Here is a 19757-nt window from a genome sequence, read left to right as displayed (position 1 = left end):
TCAGTTAAGAGAATACCATGAGTGTTCTCATCCCCAAGTCCCTTACAAATTCAGTCATCTGTTTTCCTATTCTCGAGTCAATAAAATAAACTGGGTTAGCTAAGCAGTAATTCTCCTGGATAGTTTACCATGAGATTCAAAGAAATAGCAGAGATTGTGTTAAATATGCTGTCAGTTTGATTTACGTGGAACATGTGAACCTACCATCCCAGTATTAGTGCAGTGACTTTACGGTTTACGGGCTGTGCCATAGTTATGTGGTCATTGGCTGTCAGGCTCAATTGTCTGCTTTCTACATTAAAGTTCATGAGTTAAGCATCAAAATATGTTCAACAGTTTGTGAATAATTTATGCTTCAGCAAATTGCACTTTGTTGTATATGTTTGTATGTGCGTATAACTAAAGGCAAATGTAAACATTGAAAAACTAAATTGTCTAGAAGATAAATGGAAATCCTTTTGAAAATTGAAAAAAAAAAGTTCAGATTAATTAAAAGGTACTAACACAAAAATACAGAAATGTTTTTTTAAAATCCTGAATTAGAAGTATAATTAAACCAAAATTTCTTGAATGGAACAGTAATACTTGATTTACCTGATGTTAGAGAATGAATCTAAATTTTTAAAAATACAATATAAAGTTTCCAACCTCTTTTTTTTTTTTTTTTTTTTTTTTTTGTAAGTACTAATCTGGGTTGCATTGTGTGTAAGAACTTTTCTCAGAATGGATGATGTACCTTTCATAACCTAAAATATTTCATGCGTATTCATTTAAATTCCAGAGAGGATCTCATTATCTCATCCAAAAAGAGAATTAATGATCCTTAATCGTTTCCCATGACATTTGTCTTTGTCCCTTCTCAACTGTGCAGATAATTTTAAGCAATACAAATGTTTCTGTTCATGCTTTTTCATCTAAAATCTCACACATGATTACGGATTGAAAAGAAATCATTCTTTCTATTCTTGGTGATGAAGTCTCTGTTCCTCTTTCATATATATATATATATATATATATATATATATATATATATATATATATAATGTGCCCGAGTTCAATGTCTACATTTGTAACATATTTTTAGAAATAAAACTAATAAAATGAGGAAGTGAATACTTGTTGAATCATAGAGGAAAAAGTACTGATGATGAAGTAGTTCATTGTCCATTACAGTGATTTCAGGTCTTTTATTAAGCACAATGGAAATCATGCAAAGCAAATGGAATGAAGTTCAAATACATCTACACACCTACTCAGTTCCCTTAACTCTGAAGAGACAGATATTCTGTTAAGCTATGATAGGATGAAGTAAATGCAAATGATCCAGAGTCTGACACCTACTACTGCTGCTACTGCTAACTCTCCCCCCTCCCATGCATAAATGCATGCATACATACATACATATATATATATATATCATTCATATACATGGACCATTGCACAGAATTACATGCTTTTGATTGAACTGGGCAGATAGTTCATTCAGTAAAATCCTTGCCATATAAACATGAAGACCTGAGTTCAGATCCCAACATCCATGTAAAAGCCAGGTGTGTTGAAAGTATAACATAACATTGGGCTGGGGTAGATACTTGTGGTTCTCCAGTGTGTGCTGGCCAGTAGGTCTGGCCAATCAGTGAGGTCTGGGCTCAGTGAGACAGAGAAATTGTCTCAAAAAATAATATAGAGAACATGGGACTTCAACCTTGGGCCTTTCTGTGCATATACATGTACACATATACACAAACATGCATCGATATATTCATGACACAATGTTTTAAAAAAAATCTTATATTTACTACAAAACCAAATCAGTTTAATTTTTTAACTTTCTATTGATTTGTTTGTTTGTTTGTTTGTTTTGGGGGGGATTTCACATCATGAATCAATCCCTTTCATCTCCCCATCTCTTCATATCTGCCCTCTGTCCTTTCAACCATCCCCCCAAAAAATAAAAGAAAATAAAATTTGAAAAATAACAAACATAAAATATATAAACCAGAAATCTCCGCGTGGAAGCTGTAATGTGGTTCAGCGAGTCCCACAATATACCCTTTAGTCCATATATCTTTACTTGAAAGTTTTCAATGCAAAGAGTCATTGGTCTGGTTTGAGGCCTCTGGATTCTGCTACTTCCTGATACTGGGCCTCACTGGGACTCCTTCTGGATACCCTGTTGTTGCCCTGTGTCGTGAAGAGCCTGCAGCTTTGGATCTGCAGGACCTGTCCCCTTCGCATGCTCCAGCAGTTCATAGATCAGGTGGATGTTGGGGTGGGTTAACTCAGAGCCCTGGTTCTGGTCCTGGGCAGTTTGACATTTTTAATTACAAATTTCAAACCATATTCATGAATTCTTCATTCTTCCTTTCTAGTCTTTTAACAGTGTTTTGGGTCATCTAACCCTATTCATTTTAAGCCAGTTTTGAAGCTTCTATGTCATGTTTTTCTCAAATCCTCAGTTTCTCCTGACTGTTCTTAGACTAAGGAAGAGGATTTGTGGGCAGAGTGGCTTGTATTCATTCTTTACTTTTTATATTAAATGCATCTCTTTCTTTTACATAGCAACCACAGTCCCCCTTCCCATTCCGTCCCCCACCTGCACTATGCACCCCCTATTTACTCCCCCTGTGTTTCTTATCAGAAAGGGGCAGACCTTCCATGGATATCAACACTAAGCACCTCCCTTGTATTAAAGCTGGGCAAGGCAACTCAGTATAAGGAATAGGTTTTCAAAAGCCAGCCAAAGAGTTAGGGACAGCTTCTGCTCCCACTTGGAGGAGTCCCACAAGTAGACCAAACTACACAACTGTCACATATATGTAAAGGACCTAGGTTATTCCCACGCAGACTCCCTAGTTATCTGTTAAGAATCTGAGCTCCTATGAGCCCAGGTTAGTTGTTTCTGTAGGTTTTCTTGTGATGTCTTCTCTGGCTGGTACAATCCTTCCTCCCTCTCCCAAGCAAGATTCCCTGAGCTCAGCCTGATGTTTGGCTGTGAGTCTCTTAATCTGTTTCCATCAGTTACTGGATGAAGGCTCTCTGATGACAATTAGGGTAGTCACCAACTTATGTGTATAGCAGAATGTCTTTAGGCATCATCATGGTGACATTTTCTTTTTCTCCAATCATTTTGGTTTTATCCTAGGTCTCAGGGCCAGGTAGGCTCGGAGTCCCAGCACTCCAGGCAGTGTCAGGGGTGGTCTCAATCTCATGGCATGAGTCTCAGGCTGGGCCAGTCATTGGTTGGCCACTCCCACAATCTCTGTGCTACCCTTACTCCAGCACATTCCACAGGCAGAACAGACTGTAGGTCAAAGGTTGTGTGGATGGTTAGTGCCCCAATCCCTCCCCTGGAAATCTTGCCTAGTTACAGAGGATGGCTATTTTAGGCTATATGTATCCTCTATTGCTAAGAATTCTAGCACTAGTTTTCTGTCTGACCCCTAAATTACCCCCCCCTTTCCAGTCATCTCTTGTAGTACTCTCCCCCTCCATTACCCCCTCAACCTGATCCCTCATGTCCCCATCCCACTTGCCCCCCCCAGTCCACCCACAAGATCTCTTCTTTTTTCCCCTTCCCAGAGAGATCCAATAAAGTATAACAAGCCATAGACCCGGAGAGGTTAGGTAGCAATGAAAGTCCAAGGGGCTTGCTTTCATCCTTTATCTCACTCCATATTTTATTTGGTATCAGGCCTGCCCTGGGAACCACTCTCTCTTTCTGAAACTGAAGTTCTATGAGCAGGATAACTCTGTGCTTGAAATGTTGATGTACCCTAGAATTCACATTCTGAAACCTAACCCCTAATATAAGCACATTACAGCCTAAAACCTTTGCCAAGTGACCAGGCCATGAGGATAAAGCTATCACAAACACTTTAGTGCCCTCAAAAATAGATGCCAGCAAGTTCCCTTGCTCCGTCCTGCCATGTGAATACTTGGAAATAAATTGTCATCTCTGAGTACAACCTTAACCAAGCAGCAAATCTAGCAGAGCATTGACCTGCACTTCTCGAATTCCACAAGTGTGTGCAATAAATTCGTGGGTTTTTTGGTTTGTTTGTTTGGTTGGTTGGTTGGTTGGTTGGCTTGGTTTGGTTATTTTGTTTGTTTTGGTTTTTCAAGGCAGAGTTTCTCCCTGTACCTTTGGAACTTGCTCTCTAGACAAGGCTGGCTTTGAAATTTTTCTGTTTTTTGGTTTTTTTTTGGGGGGGGGTTGGTATTATCATAGATGCCCGAATAATCAAAATGAGGAAGTTGCTGTTAAATTATATTCAGAGGCATACTTTATTTCAAACAGCATTATCATCTTCACGTATGGTAACTTTATATAGAAAGCATACGTATAGTTTTCTTTCAGTTTATTCAACTTTCCTTCAATCATAGTAAAAAACTGAATGCTCATTCACAGAATAACAGTTGCATCTCTATATGGTTTCATGTCTTGGTTTTGTTTCCTGTGATGAAATACCATGACAAAAACAATCTGAGGGGAAAAATTTATCTATTTTGTTGGGTTTTTTTGTTTGTTTGTTTGTTTTTACTTACAATTCCAGCTTACGGTTCATCACTGGATGTGATTCAAGGCAGCAAGCACTTGAAGTCAGTACACAAATTACATCCATAGACAAAAGCAGAGAGCAATGAATGATAGGATATACTATAATATAATGCAAGCATAATAGTACTCAGCTCTCTTTCTCTATCAACATATTTATAACCCCTGCCAGGGAAGGATGCCACCCACAATGGGAATGTCTTTCTACCTCAGTTGGCACAATCAAGATAATCCCCAATCCAACACTGAATCTCTCTTCCCAGGTAATTTTAGATTGTACCAAGTTGGAAACACTAGCCATCTGTGATGGCTGAATTTGGTTGTCAATCTGACTACACCTGGAATTCAATAAACACAAGCAAACTGGGAATTCTTAGGAATTTTTATGATTAGATCATTTGAGAAGAGAAAGACCCACCCTAAATTGGGGGTACCTTCTGGTGGTGTGGTCCAAACAAAAGGACACAGAAGGAGGAAGCTTTTGCTGTTCACCCACTCGCCTTTACTCTTACTAGCAAGTTCCTCTACCCTGCTGCTAAGGCATGCCTTCCCTGGCATTAATCTACTTTTGTTTGGAGTTCCAATGTACACCAAAGACCAGCAGTTCTCCGAGAATCCTCTGAGAGTTCAGAAGTAGATTAGGACTGAGGAGACAGCCAGCCTTGTGGACTAAACAACACTGGATATTTAGCATTTTCATAAAGAGACAGACATTGTTTGACTAGCCAGACAATGGTCTGTAAGGCACTCCAAAAACCCCCATATGTCTATATCCCGTGTGTGTGTGTGTGTGTGTGTGTGTGTGTGTGAATTCTATTAGCTCTGGTTCTTCAGATAAAACAATGCCCATGTCAGAATTAGCCAAAGAAAGAAAGGATCAAAGGGCAGGGAAGGGTGAAGATACCTTAATTATCTGTATCTAAATATTTTCCCTCGGAATACCTAACTTTCCAGGGTTACCTTATTGTTTCCTAGATACAGCTGGCAAAGGCATCAGCAACAACACGAAATATCACAAAGAACTATGTACAAATTGTCAGTTCCTTTCGAATCCACAAGATCCAGATCCCATGTCATGGAAGAGTCCTTCTCCATTACTTCATTGTCTGGGTTTGAGGAACCCTGCTGGTTCCTCATTTAATTGTTAGCACAGCTCCTGCTGGGTACTGGAGTTGTAGTGGCAGACTCATACAAGGTTTTGTTGTTTTATTTAGTTTTTGCTAGAATGTCTTCATCATTCAGATTCTAAGTAGATTAAAATACATATAAAACTATATAAACATACTCCAGTTTTCCCTTTCTATTATCGTTATCTGGGTCTGCTATTACTTTACAGTGACTCGCAACTGTCACTGACACCCATGTGCTTACATTGCAAGTAGGGAAAGTAATATTTTTGTTTTATCCTTGGCATTGTCAATTCTTGCGTGTTATGCATAGCATTACTGGAATGACTTTCACAGCAGGGGCTTCAGTTTTTAATAAACGTGAGTCTTACTTTTAATTATGGCAATTAAGTTCTTCTCCTTGGCAGGAAGACTACTGCTTTGTAGGCCTGAGCTTTGCTTTGAGTATTTCACTGGGCTGCTCCTTGGATGATGGTTACCTCCAAACCTCAAGATGACTAAACTTACACAAGTGATGTGCAGAGAGCATCACTTTCGAAGACATATCTGCAGTACAGCTCATATGTAGATAGACTCCAAGTCTCCTCACATCTTGGGAAGGAGAAGAAACAGTGCAGAAGGAATGGCTGTGTATCTCTGTGGAAACATTGTCTGGAAGGATTTTGTCACTGTAACATATTGCGAATGAATATTGCACTCCAGAGTGGGTATATACTCGAACAATATGTTTTAAACAAATGACATGTTCATTTCCTCTCTCTCTCTCTCTATATATATATATGAGATCCACTTAAAGAGGAAAAAGCACCCAGGAATTAAAACTGCCAAAACGCTGAGCCTTGTGACAGTTCTATTTCTGTGGTAGACCTAATTAAACCCGGAATTTTCCAATATTTTCACTGACATCATTTATGTTGTAATTAACACTTTTTACTGGTAAAGACTGTTGTTCTCAGATGAAGTCCTTCATCTTGTTGTGGTTATAACTACAAAACTGCAACAATAAAACCATAATTATGAGAATTTCTTAGTCATAAGTTTACACAAGAGACTGCTTTACATATGAGCAAAAGTAAAAGGTAATTAAATGCAGACGGGTATAAGACAGTTTGTAGACTTGTGGATTACTGACTAGTGTTTCTGTCTTGCTAGCATTTTAACATTATTTGCATGTGGCAAGCTATTTGATGATGGCATTATTGTAAATCTATAAAAATGTATATTTTGAGCAGATGGAGATGCAAGCTACCACAGAGTGGATGACACAGAGTAGTCAGAGCGATGTATAAATATTATGATGACATCTGGAAGTTTGTATAATTTATATAAACCGCCATAACAACTGCAAGCCTATGAATGGATAGATTTGCATGTATTGATGTGACATATATATATATATATATATGTGTGTGTGTGTGTGTGTGTGTGTGTGTGTGTGTGTGTGTGTGTGTAGAGAGAGAGAGAGAAAGAACTTCTTGAATATAAAGTATTAGGTTAGAAAATAAGCATCCAATGGGTAACTTAAAATTTTATTACTTCCATATTTGAAATGGTTGTGTTTTTAAGGCCTATGTTTATGTTTTATCTAACTTTATTTCTGTAGTAAACATTACAGTAAAACCAAGCCCCATTTGTAGCAATTTTCTTTTGACATGGAACAGGGTTAGAGCACATAAGGAAACCTGATGTTTTCACCTTACAGTTCATCCTGAAAAACTAAGAGAAAAAAGGATGTTCTTGTGGAGTGGTTTGATCAGTTCCATTGAAGGGCTGAGATAAAACGGGCTGGGAACCACACCTCAAGCTGGCACAGCTCGCTGAAAGTAAATTTACTGTGCGTGATGCTAATTCGTCATGAAAGGAATTAGTGCCAATTTGATTAGGAATCACCCTTCTGTTTGAATTCCAAAGGCTAATATATCCTGTCATGGTTACAGCTTCATCTAGGATAGAGGAATTAAGTGTAAAAGGTTCAGGAAAGAAAAAGAATGATTATAGAGATGTCCTCTTCCTTTGATTTGTGACACTTTTAGGGCCCAGAGATGGAACGCCAGAGGGATGACACAATCCTTTTTTACAGATCATTAGCAAATATGCATTTTCTCCAACTACAGAGAGTATTAGTAACTTATCTGAATGCACTGATAAATGTCTCCAGATTCAGTGAGAGTAAATTATTACTAATTTTTTTTTAAAAAAATGTATGGAACATATTAGAATTTTAAAGACTTCCATGGCTTTAATTAACAATTTTTATGCGTATGAACTTTCTACCTGTCTTAGCATGCCTGCTGCTTGTGGCAACCATAAGAAGGCACTGGGTCCACTGGACCTGGATGGTGGTGAGCTACAGTGTGGTTGCTTGAATTTGAGCCCTAGTCTTCTGGAAGAGCCATCGGTGATGTTAACCTCTGAGCCATCTCTCTAGGTCCCTAATTGTCTTAATTTTTATAGCAACTAAAGCAATGGAAACTCAAGGTCCCAGGAGTCCAGGCTTCACAAGTACATGTTAGTATACTAAAAATTAGGGTGTCCTTCATAGAGGAAAGTATTCACCTATCTAACTCTGACCTGTTTTCTTTCTATCACAAGCCTGAGAGATTCTTTTGAAGGTTTGAAAACCATTACAAACACATCTTAGTCGATACTTCCTTCACAGAGACGCCATATGCACTTACCCTGCCCTATTTTTTTCGTAGAGTCATTCCCACTACCAGCATTTCCCAAGTGCCTGCTTATTTCTGTAAGAAGATAAGCTCTGTGGAGGTGAGCAGCACACCCTGGATCTCAGTAACACCTGGAAATACTGTTGATAATAACTGTCATTTGAAGAGTGCTTTCTGTATCTTCATACAATCATTTCACAACTTGCTTCTTCGTTGGAGATATGTGAAAGCCAGATCTTTGAAAGGGGTTAGTGATGTCCCCATGATGGCAAAGATGGGCAAAAGCAGACAGGAATCTAAAATCAAGAATCAGATGGGCTTTGCTCCCTTTACAAACTGATATATATGGTTTGTTTGTTTGCTTGCTTGCTTGTTTCAATGAGCCAGCTTGCTAATTAAAGTCTTGTTGGCCATCTTGTAAAACAAGACATCTATACAGTTATTTAGGTCTAGTGTTACATCTTGTAAGAGTTTTTCATGAATTTCAAAACTGGAAAAATGATCTCCAATCCAGCCAGCACTTTGGTCCTAGTTTAGTTGGAAGTTAAGAGTTTACAGTAACCATTAGGTTTTCTTTAGTCAAAATGATAAATTTCCAATGTAGAAATACAATCAGTCTCTAATGGCATTGCCATTTTTTTCAATTGCTTGGTGTTGATGATTTGGAAATAGCAGGTGTATGATATGTATACTATGTATTTGTGAGTTTAAAATTAAGCACATGTGCATACACACACACACACACACACACACACACACACACACACACACACTCAGGCACACACCACTTTATATGAAAAGAAAACCATGATGACCATTTCCCACCTTCATCACAAGCAGTACAGATTTCAACGCTCACAGATTTCTTATCTACAGCTTATAATCTGTTATCAGAAAGTTGCTTATTTGTTCTTACTCTACTAGCTGGTTGGAAACTGCCCTCTATGTGGTTTGCTTTTCTAGACTTCAGTTTGCATCTGATCTGCAGCCTGGAATAAGGTGAGAAATGGATTATAGAATATTTGAGATTGGGACAACATGGATTTTTATTTATTCCACTTACAGACCTCACCCAAAGAAAGGCATTAAGGACTTGAATGATAAGTAACCAACATTTCAAATACAAAATACATGACATGCCAGTTTCTTCTACCATAAATCTTACCCTATATATTACAACAATAACAAGGATTTCTGAAATGTTAATGCTTGAATATTTCAAGTGCCTAACCTATAGACACTCTGATACACTGGAAAACATTTTCTTTAAAAATGAAAGTTTAATATTTAATATGATCTTATTTATTCATTTTATAACCACTACTCACTGCTGATGTCTCTAAACAGTAGTATATTTATTTGCCATATGAATAAACCACATCTAGTCAATTTGTATGGCATTTATTTATAGCAGTACAACTATATTTCAACACTTTGTCACATGATAAGGTAATCTTTTCAATCCTACCAACTGTTTAATAAAACATTTAGTAAAAGGGACAAATAGAAGTAGTTCAAAGAATGACATATTTTCTACACAGGTATTTTAGATGCCTTCCTAGACTTAGCTAACAACGCAATCTGTTTAAAGATTTTCTTTAGGGATAGTTTATTTCTTTTCATTGGAGAAAGAAACTCTTGGTCTAAGCTAGAACAAACTTCCCCTGATGGAGTTTTCTTTTGTGTCACACTTATTACTATATTAGTATGAAAGTAGTATAAACAACCCGTGCCAGCTAGTTTTTATGTCAATTTTGCACCAGTTAGAGGCATTTTGCAAGAGGGGCCCTCAGTTGAGAAAAAGCCCCCACCAGACTGACCTTTCCGCAACCCTGTGGTGCATTTTCTTAGATGACGATTGGTGTGGGTGGGTCCCACAGATGCCCACTCCTAGACAAATGGCCCTGGGTGCCTTAAGAAAGCATGCTCAGAAAGCCAGTGAACGCACTCATCTACAGCCTTTGCTTCAGTTCCTGCCTTCAGCTTCCTGTCTAGAGTTCCTGCCTTCCGTTTCACTCAGTAATGGAGGGTTACATGAGAGTTACAAGGTCAAATCATCCCTTTCCTTCTCAAGTTGCTTTTGTTCATGGTGTCTTATCACATCAACAGAAACCCTGAATAAGACAAACACCCAAGGAAAAAAGAGAGAAATGAAGCAAGTATTTGTAAAACTGTAGTGTGTGTGTGTGTGTGTGTGTGTGTGTGTGTGTGTGTGCGCGCGCATGTTCTCATGCATAAGTGTTAAGTCAACATAAAGTAGTGTTGGGTAAGAATCATTGCTGACTGTGAAAGTTTATGAATAAGTCACTGTTGGATTGGGGACTCCAGAAACCCAAATTGCCCTCTTCAAGCCATAACTGTTGTTCTAAATCCAGGAACTGTATCCTGGAGCTGGAAGGAGCAAACTCAGACTATTACCATCCTAACAAAAGGCCTGGCACAAGTTCACAAGCTCCCAGCTATCATCTTGCTAGTGGGAAAACTGTACAAGGCAAGTTTCAGCAGAATGATGAAACGGGAACAGGCTAGCTTGCAGATTCATTAGCTGGCACGGAGGTCTATGAGAGGAAATAATTACTTCCAGAAACTGTATGAGAAGAGAAGGCAGGGTGAGGACTGAGGATGGAAATCCAAAGGATTGTATCATGACAGTGATTTGCGTGCTTTCAAGCAGGAAGCATTTTACATTATCTATATAGATTAGAAAATGCTAGACAAAGGGAGATTAAAGCTATTGGATATGCTCAAGATTGCAGACTAACACAGATCCTAGGAATGTAATATCAAGAATATATTATTTAAGTGAAGGAAAAAGAATCCTTTTCATAAATGCGGTGAAAAGTCTAACAGAAGGACCATTGCAAGACAGGTCAGTAGGTATTTGACTAAGGTCATGACTTTGTAGTCAGTGAGAGAAGGTGAGGTCATTTCCTAGGAGAGCAGTATGCGGGAATCAAACTTAGTAATAAATGTTGAGAGTAATCATAGAAAAAAAGGAGATGTGAGATGGCAGAAGACAACAAAGAGTAATAAAGATTTAGCAAATAATATTGACTAAAATGTTTTCATTGTCATAGCTTTTGTCCATTTGACACAAACCTAGCTAGATCTGGGAACAGTGAAGAAACACTTCCTGTAGCTTTGTCTTTGGTACATTATCTTAACTGCTAATTGATATAGAAGGACCCAGTTCACTATGGGTGGTATTATCCCTGAGCAGGTGGGTCTGAGCTACATAAGAAATGTAGCTGAGGAAGCCACTAAGCAGCTGTTTTCTAAGGGCCATGCTCCATTCCTGCCTCCATGTTCCTGCCTTGAGTCCTGCCCTGACTTCCTTCTGTGATTGACAATGGCCTGGAAGCTATATGATGAAATAAACTCTTTTTTCCTAAGTTTCTTTTGGTCAGAATTTAATCTCAGCAACAGAAACATAAGAACAGAAATCACCCATATGTTACCATTTATTAGATATTTATTGCAAAGCACTCTGTGAGATAATGCATTGATACTGGCTTAGATGTATCACATATAGACCAACCAATAGATCACCTCTCTTCAATATGTTGTGATATCAGTAGAGCTAACAGTGGCTCTCTGTCTGCCTGAAATTCCTCCACTAAAATTCAGCCACTTCCAGTTTTCACAACTTTTCCTTAAATTCTATCTGTATATTGCATATCAGCTAATAACCCAAGGACAAAGCCTTGGGGAAGAGAAAATTATCTATCACAGAAAATTAGTCTCTAGGGATGATGACCAAAGTAGCTTCAAAGTGAAGTTTGGTCCTGTAGACCCTGAAAATGAACACATAGCACTGTATTATGATAGAGATTACTCAGGTTCTTACATTTTTACACATGTAAGAATCTGACTATCTACCCCCAAAACTACTCCATAAATATTGTCCTGAGAAGTTTTTCTATGTAGCTTAGAATTATTTCCCCCAGTTTATCTTATGAACCACCTCTGTTGAAGTCATGGATGTATTTGCCCTTGGACTTTTTTCTACCAGTTCATCCCCACCTCTCTCTCTCTCTCTCTCTCTCTCTCTCTCTCTCTCTCTGTGTGTGTGTGTGTGTGTGTGTGTGTGTGTGTGTGTGTGTGTTGTTTCCTTCACACAAACTACAGTGCACAAAGCATTGATTTTTCTGGCTGAAATGTACTGTGCCCTCAATAGTAATGATAACTTGCCATTTTTATGAAATCTGACCTCCACAGTGCAGCAACAGGACTTCTAAAAAAGATCAATGTGCTATCTCAGACAAAAAAAAAAAAAATAAATCCTAGCGCCATTAAAACCAAAGTTGATGAAGGTCATCCTGTCATCTAAAACTCTAGTGAACCCTTTCCAGTCACCAGTGGTAAAGGTAGAAAAACCAACACGGTTATTTCACAGTGACCTTGGAAAGACCTGTTCATTTAGCAGAACGCTGTGAGAATTGGACTATATATAGAGTGTGTGAAGAACAAATGTGCTTTGCATAAATAAAAGGAGAAGATCACAGAAAAGAGACCTGAGAGATTTGAGGATGAGACAAAGTGCTTGAGCAGGAATTAAAGAACACTAATGTATGGCCTCTGAGTCCTTGTAGTGCAAGAGGTGAAGACATCTGTAAGACATGATTAAAATCCAGTGCAATGGGCTGGAAGACAGACCCAAGAGTCAGAGTGGGTCATGCCCTGTGAAAACTGTAGAAGTCACATGTATTTCAGGAGAATTTTCCTGCAGTACTAAAATAGCAAACTCTGCACATTATACTCAAGTGTTTTCAGACAGGATAAAATCAAATGATGTCTAGGTTAGAAGTTTCACAAATGTTTACAAAAGTTTAAGCATCAATACCTTGCTGACCTTGATTTTACACTTTATTTATTATTTGTTAGTCACTGGGGTCCTTGTCAAAAAATATAAGTGAATGTGTATAACTTTCATCTCTCCTTAACAAAGGTAACTTTTTAGATTAGTGCAGTTTTCAATGCTGTAAGCACATATCTGAGGCTGGGACCTTTCAAATCAGATGTCTATTAGATCACAATTCTAGAGATTCAAGGATATAGCATAACTTTAGCTCAAGTGTGTTGAAGTCCTATGACTATGTCACATTGAAGATGATCATTTCAAAGCAAGAGTCTATGTGGGGCAACAGTTCACATCACTAGAAAGGAGGCCAAAGGAAGTGGGGGTGAGGCTGGCTCCCTTTATAACACTCTCTCTAGAATCCTATAAGAACTGCCAGAGTCTCCTCCAAAGGACTGGTCCCCAGCCACTCAGAAATCTCCAACTAGGCGCTGCTCCAAACGTCTCCTCCCAGTGTCCAGTGTTGTCTCACCCAGGGACAAGTTCTTAACACAGGGACCTCAGGGAATGAGACCAGTGTTGTAATTTTAAAAAGATGCCCGAGAGAAAGAAGTCATGTAACAGTGCTTGGGTGGAGAGATTTTTTTATTGGGGGAAAGTGAGTGGGTAAAGAGGGGACAGGAGAGGTGAGACCGGCCTCTGGAGACAGGAGTACCAGAAGAGAAGAGAGGCAGAGAGGCCGAGAGAGAGAAACAAAGAGAGGAGGATGGGAGGTGGGCAGAACCCTTTTAAAGGGGAACATAATGAATGTGCGCAGGCGGTGCTCTTAGTAGCTGCAGCTGAGGGTGTATCCTGTCAGATCCCCAAGGACAGGCCAGTAAGATGCCTGAATACTAACAACCACAGCTTCCCTGGCTTCAGCTTTAAGCATGTGGTCTATGCCACGGGTCTCTTTGCACTGTCTACTGAAATCATTGAGTTGTTCCTGGCATCTGACTAACATAAACAGAAGTACCTATTGTGGCTTTTACACATTGATCAATGCTGCTCACTAATGAATACTATTATAGTTTACTAGATTATAGAAAAACAATTTCCAAAGACATTACAGTATATTTTATCTATGTACATGACATTGATCCACAGGTTTAAAAGTGAATTTAACTGTGTGGTTTTTTTTTTCAGACTTGGTATTAACATTTGTACTTCCTAGAGAAAATACAGGAATAAGATTTCATATGAAACCTGGCAGTGGTAGCTCACGTCTTTAGTGCCAGCACTTGCCAGGCAGAGGCAGGTGGATCTCTTTGAGTTCAAGGTCAGCCTGGTTTACAAACTGAGTTCTGGGACAGCCAGAGCTGTTGCACAGAGAAATCTTGTCATAAAAAAAATAGAAAATAAGAATTTATGTGAAAATGTCAAAATTCATACATTAAAACATATCTTGAAGGATACTTATTCAGTGATCAAAAATAATTTTAAATTGTATTTCATTGCAAACTGACAAAGCATGACAGATGAACTTTACCATTATTTTCCTTAATATGGTTACTACTTACTCAATTTACATTACTGTGACTTATTTAAACTGATAAAATATTCATGTATTATCTGTATTACATTTAAGGATGTTAGTAAAATCCAAAAGTATAGGCTTGGTCTTAGGCAAAGTGTTTAATAAAATTTTTAAAGAAATATTACAACTTGCTGTGTTTTCCTCTAATTTCTCTGAGGTCCAGAGTCTCATTTTAACTCACTATTGAATTAGGGAATGATTGAGGTATCCAGTGTTAATAGTTGTACACTTAATGGGAAATGCTATTTAGATTCTCCCAGTGAATGACCCTTAATTTCCATGACTAGATTAACATTTGTGATAGCCCATCAACTTTTTACAGACCATACTTCTGTCTGATGTGTATTACTGTCAGGCCATCGATAGTATCCTGGGGTTTCCCATTTTTCTGTAATGCACGGATTAGTACCAAAGTATACACAAAGGGACAGTATGAAACCATCATAAAACTATTTGTTTAGGAGAAATTAACTCATTTGGAAGTGAAAATGAACCCATGTGCTGATAAAGGGGACAAAAGCATTAAGTCAATATTTGAAGAGGGAGGGAGAGTGCCAACTGCCAATCTGCTAATCAGTGTGTCTGGATGTCCGAGAGGACTGTCTTTCACTGAGCATGCATTTCATTCTCTGTTTATTAAATTTCAGATGGCTTAGTAAAACTGTCAACAAGAGGACTAATTGGTGCCAATTACAGGGTTTTCCTCAGAGGAATTGGAATGAGCCTGCATGATGGTACCACACACGTGACTCATCGTCCCTCCATTTACTAGGGATGATCAGCCACCTTGAGGCCCTTCTAGATGAAATCACAATCTCTGATTTGTCTCAGATGATATTTGATCTGAAGTTGGATCAATATCCCTTATTAGCAGGACTGACACAGCACGTTTCTCAGGAATTAGAATTTGATCTCAGTGTTTTCGTATTGCAATCTTGCAAGGATACAATATATAAATTCATAAGAAACAAGAGTGCTTTTTTGAAATATTTCTGAAATGCTGTTCTTGACAGTCTTTTTTTAGAAACTGCAAAAATAACACAGGCTTCCTGCTATAGCACACATGTCTAAACTGGCATTGCCTAAAAGTGTTGCTTCACTCCAATCCTGAATGACACGTTTTATTTATAGTACTGTTATTTTAATGTAAATAACTGCTCATATTCCTAAAATTGAGTGTTCTGCCTCCTCAGACCTCAACTAAAATGATATCTCCCCTTTAAAACTTCTAGAGACCTCTACAGTATCATAATAATTTATCCTTATAGGTGTGGAGTTACTCCATTGGCAAAAGAAAACTGAGTCCATCATATATTATATTTAAATAGTAGGATTGTGCACTAGAGAATTTTGAAGAGGAAGGGCCCAAGTGTGTCATTTACTGGAGTGCAGAGTACACCATGCATTGTAACATGTGTTTCCTATGCCTAATCAGTCCTCAGAGCCACTTTATCCTTTCAATCTCTCCTTAGGAACGAGGAAGCTGAAGCTAAGTCTTTGGTAGCATCATCACGAAGAAGAGAACAAAGTATAGAAATGGACAGTAACCTAGAAGGGATGACTAGCAGCTATGGAGCATAAAGAGTAGGTACTTCAGCTCAGTGTGCAAGAATTTTTTTACATGATTAAAAGAATTATGTGATTAAGTGAATATAAATAAATACACCAAGTACATTGTCTCTTTCCTTTTTACTTAAAAAATATGCAGAAAAACCCAACCGTGTGGAATATTCCTTTATACTGTGTGAATATATATATATATATATATATATATATATATATATGTGTGTGTGTGTGTGTGTGTATATATATATATATATATGTATATATATATATATATATGACTGGTTTAATAAAGGAGCTGACTGGCCATTAGCTGGTCACGATAAGGTTAGGCAGGAGATCCAAACTAAGTACTCCGGGAAGACAGGCAGAGTCAAAGGGGTCACCAGCATGACATGGAGAGGAAACAGAGAGGTGATGCCACGTGGCAGAATATGGGTTAATATAAATTTGTTTATTTAAGTTGTAAGAGCTAGTGAGTAATAATCTTGAGCTATCTTCCAAGCATTTATAATGAAGTGTTTATGTGTTTATTTTGGAGCCAGTGATCGTGACAAAAAACTCCACTTACCCAAACCTTCTAATTTTGTGCCTATATCCAAGTATTTGACTTTGACTTCAGGTACCTTTTCTGAGAGTATAATATGCATGGTGAATGCTGGCTAAATCTCCAAAGATTTGTATGGAGAGGAAAATCCTATGTGTGTAAGGTAGTTGATGTGACATCAAAACCTGGGAGTCTGCTGGGAAAATCACTGGTCGAATTGGCCTGAAGAATATGTCCATCATCTTCCCACAGCAGGCTATTTTCTTTTCCTTTCACTTGTGAGCATGATGTCTCTCCAGGTTAATATTTATATTTTATTCTACAGAATAAAATCTCCCCTCAAATAACATTGTTTGAACTCTCTTACTATACGGCCCATCACAAAACCTAAAATTTCTCTAAGTTAAAATTTATCCCTCAAATTAAAAAGATAGACTGTAGAAATGTCTGACATTTTATTTCCAAAAGAACTGGCTTCAAATGATCATTGCACACTAGAAACTTGATAGGTATTACCCTTTTTCATATTCCCAAAATAGTTTGTTTTGTTTTTGTAAATTTAAACTCTTGAAACTATACTTAAAGAGCCCTATAGATTAATTAGTAAGGAAATTGAGTAAGCTTTATTTTATATTTGCCTGCATGAGGGAGCTGCAAAATTACTCCACATTAAAATAGATATAATAGTATCAGTCATTGTAGCATGAGCAATACAAGACCCAGAAACTGATATTAGAGTTTAAGTTGAAGATCAGAAAAACAAAGCAGCCAAACCACTAGATCTTACCTCTACCTCAGGCTAAAAAAGGGCTGATCCTGTGTCCATGAGCTCTCACCAAGCTTCAGACTGCTGCCTCTGGCTGGAGAATGAATGCCTTTCCATTCTCAACGTGGCTGGAGAATGAATGCCAGCTCAGAGACCCTGTTCCTGTCTTAAATACCTCTCATGAGTTCTCAGATTAAAGGCATGAGCTCTGTTACTCTTTTAGACTGGTTCAATCTCATGCAATCCTGGGTGGCTTTCACCCATCTGCCTTTGTCTCCTGAGTTCTTGGATTAAAGTTGTGTGCCACCACAGCCTGGCTTCTATAGCTAACTAGTGTGATTGCTTTGCTATTTTGATCTCAAATGGCTTTACTAAATCATAAATAATATATCACCAAATGTCATGGAAAGTAGAGCACAAAGAAAATGAGCAAACATACACAAAATATTAAGGAAGAATGGCCACACACCTTTCCTAATCCTATGACATTGAAAAATAAAGTCAAGTGAAATATTTAATGTTTCAGAAACTTAGACCAACATTTGAGAATTCACCTGCTTTATTAGTTTTACAAATTTACATTTGTCACAATAACAGCAACAAACTGAAATCTAAATATAAGCCCATGTCTTTGAGTTTAATTCAAGTTTCACTAATTTTGTTTACAATATATCACCTATTATAGTTTGAGTTTCTTTTGGTTATATCTGTGATTATCTTTTGCACTCACCTTATTATACATATATATTATGTATTTACCTTAAAAGCAATGATTTTTTTTTTCCTAAGAATTCTGGTATAATGTGGACTGAATTGGGAACACTGCAGAAATACTGAATTGTGTGTTTAATAAGGGTCTCCTGAAATCTGATAAACCTTTCTAGAAATGTCGGGATGATTTTCTCCTTAATTAAGCGAAAACACGAGAATCCACTGAGGGAATTCAGAAGCTACACTAATGAAGCCATGAAAACTTTTGATGTCTTCACAGATCAGGAAAATGTCAGAGGTTTGTTTTGTTTTTATTTAGTTTAGTTTTGTTTTGTTTTTCTTTTTTTCCTTCTGTGCCATTACACAACCATTGCCAACCATGGGCAAGTGAATTAACAAAGGGGATGAGGAAAAGAGAATTTAATTTTGCAAAGGCTTTAAAAAATATATCAATCATCACTTCAGAGTTGAATACAGTGTTTCCCTAAGCATATTTTCTGCAGGACAGTGTAGAAGAGACATTGTATAGTGTATCCTACAGCTATTTTCCCTTCCCCCCCCCAGAAATGTTACAAAATATCAGGAGATAAAGCAGGCCCAACATGCTGGTATCTCATTTTTAACTGTGTAATTCATACAGTGGGAATTTGACTTAAAGGAGAGATTTCCGTGTTGCAGAACATCATTTTAAATGTCAGAAAAATCCTTGGAGGATTTGGTAACAAGAGCCCTTCAGCAGGAAAGAGTCCGTGTGCTACTGTACACTGAGAAGTGCTCACTAATGAGATGCAGAAAACATAAGAAACAAGTATAGGTGCTTAGAAGATCTGCTGAGAGGGAGAGGGGTAACTGTGATTCATGTGACATAGAAATGAACTAACAACGCTGACATGCAAACAATACTGCTCTACCGGTATCAGCCTAAAATGCTCACCAACTTAGATCATAGCCTTACATGAGAAAGCATCTCTTCTGAACAACCCCAGTGGAAAGTAATATGTGTGCCAATAAATATCCAACGCCTGAAATAACCTCCCTCTCAACTAGCTAAAGTTATAAAAAGAATTATTCGTTTAAAAGGGAATAGAAATACAGTGATTGCATGACATACTACAGGGATTTGCAAGCTATTAATAATTTAAATATCACAGATAGGAATGAACCACGTGAATTAAGTGATCATTGAACACCCATTAAAAAAATGAACAAATTAATAATCGAAAACATACCCAACACCAATATTCATCTATCATGAACCTTAATTCTAATTTATAAATATTTAAGTTATCTATGTCTATTTTTCCCAAAATATTTTTATGGTACCAAGTATCTCAGTCTCATTAAAATATCCATTAAAATTTTGAGAGTGCAGGTTAGCCCCAGGGAATGTGTTCATCAGACATGAGGCCTAATGTGACAATATTATATTCTGGGAACATCAGAAA

The sequence above is a fragment of the Phodopus roborovskii genome, unplaced genomic scaffold (genome assembly GCF_943737965.1).
Source record: "Phodopus roborovskii unplaced genomic scaffold, PHOROB, whole genome shotgun sequence".
In the NCBI taxonomy this organism is placed as follows: domain Eukaryota; kingdom Metazoa; phylum Chordata; class Mammalia; order Rodentia; family Cricetidae; genus Phodopus; species Phodopus roborovskii.
The sequence above is the reverse complement of the archived record's forward strand: the minus strand, read 5'-3'. Positions refer to the sequence as shown.